The sequence below is a fragment of the Giraffa tippelskirchi genome, chromosome 10 (assembly GCF_054371585.1).
Source record: "Giraffa tippelskirchi isolate mGirTip1 chromosome 10, T2T-mGirTip1v1.2.pri, whole genome shotgun sequence".
Classification (NCBI taxonomy): Eukaryota; Metazoa; Chordata; class Mammalia; order Artiodactyla; family Giraffidae; genus Giraffa; species Giraffa tippelskirchi.
The window spans coordinates 59,764,924-59,766,923 of NC_137284.1; the positions used below are offsets into that span (position 1 = coordinate 59,764,924).

The 2,000-nt window shown below is 43.9% G+C and overlaps 1 non-coding gene across 1 annotated transcript; it reads right to left on the bottom strand.

The window, feature by feature from the left end:
• Positions 1 to 269: 269 nt before the first annotated feature.
• On the bottom strand, positions 270 to 342 carry TRNAC-GCA (transfer RNA cysteine (anticodon GCA)). Its single transcript has one exon. It is a non-coding gene; the product is annotated as a tRNA-Cys (tRNA).
• Positions 343 to 2,000: the final 1,658 nt, after the last annotated feature.

Genomic DNA, 2,000 nt, shown 5'->3' on the forward strand with positions numbered 1-2,000 from the left:
TCCGGGAGTCTCCAGCAGAGGCCTGGGTCAGTGGTGGCCTGCTGCAGGCTTGGGGGCACTGAGTGTAGCAGTACATGCATGGGATCTTTTCAGGGAGGTCACCATTATCTTCATTACCTCCACCATAGTTTGAACCAGTGAACCAGTTAAGTTGCTCAGACGTGTCCGACTCTTTGCAATCCATGGGCTGTAGCCTACCAGGCTACTCCTCCATGGAATTTTCCAGGCAAGAGTACTACAGTGGGTTGCCATTTCCTTCTCCAGGGGATCTTCCCGACCTGGGGATCGAACCCAGGTCTCCTGCATTGCAGGCAGACGCTTTACCATCTGAGCTACCAGGAAAGCCCCAATAGTTTGGCCCCAGGTAAATAGAAGGGAGGGAACACAGCTCCACCCATCAACAGAAAATTGGATTAAAGATTTACTGGGCATAGCCCTGCCCATCAGAACAAGACTCAGTTTCCCCCTCAGTCAGTCTATCCCATCAGGAAGCTTCCATAAGCCTCTTATCCTTCTCCATCAGAGGGCAGAGAGACTGAATACCACAATCACAGAAAACTAACCAATATAATCCCATGGACCACAGCCTTGTCTAACTCAATGAAATTACGAGCTATGCCATGTAGGACCACCCAAGACAGTCAGGTCATGGTGAAGAGTTCTGACAAAATGTGGCCCACTGGAGAAGGGCATGGCAAACCACTTCAGTATTCTTGCCTTGAGAACCCCATGAACAGTATGAAAAGGCAAAAAGATAGGACACTGAAAGATGAACTCCCCAGGTCGGTAGGTGCCCAATATGCTACTGGAGATCAGTGGAGAAATAACTCCAGAAAGAATGAAGAGACAGAGTCAAAGTGAAAACAATACCCTACTGTGGATGTGACTGGTGATGGAAGCAAGGACCAATGTTGAAAAGAGCAATATTGCATAGGAACCTGGAATGTTAGGTCCATTAATCTAGGAAAATTGGAAGTGGTCAAACAGCAGATGGCAAGAGTGAACATTGACATTTTGGGGATCAGCGAACGAAAATGGCCTGGAATGAGTGAATTTAACTCAGATGACCATTATATCTACTACTGTGGGCAAGAATTCCTTAGAAGAAATGGAGTAGCCATCATAGTCAACAAAAGAGTCCGAAATGCAGTACTTGGATGCAGTCTCAAAAATGACAGAATGATCTCTGTTCATTTCCAAGGCAAACAATTCAATATCACGGTAATCCAAGTCTATGCCCTGACTAGTAATGCTGAAGAAGCTGAAGTTGAATGGTTCTATGAAGACCTACAAGACCTTCTACAATTAACACCCTAAAAATATGTCCTTTTCATTATAGCGGACTTTAATGCAAAAGTAGGAAGTCAAGAGTTACCTGGAGTAACAGACAAATTTGGCCTTGAAGTACAGAATGAAGCAGGGCAAAGGCTAATAGAATTCTGCCAAGAGAATGCACTGGTCATAGCAAACACCCTCTTCCAACAACACAAGAGAAGGCTCTACACATGGTCATTACCATATGGCCAACACTGAAATCAGATTAATTACATTCTTTGCAGCCGAAGATGGAGAAGCTTTATACAGTCAGCAAAAGCAAGACTGGGAGCTGACTGTGACTCAGATCATGAAATACTTATTGCTAAATTCAGACTGAAATCGAAGACAACAGGGAAAACCACTAGCCCATTCAGGTATGACCTAAATCAAATCCCTTATGATTATACAGTGGAAATGACAAATAGATTTAAGGGACTAGATCTGATAGAGTGTCTGATGAACTATGAACGGAGGTTCATGACATTGCAAGGAGACAGGGAGCAAGATCCTCTGCAAGAAAAAGAAATGCAAAAAACCAAAATGGCTGTCTGAGGAGGCCTTACAAATACCTGTGAAAAGGAGAGAAGCAAAAGGCAAAGGAGAAAAGGAAAGATATATCCATTTGAATGCAGAGTTCCAAAGAATAGCAAGGAGAAATAAGAAAGCCTTCCTTAGCGATCAGT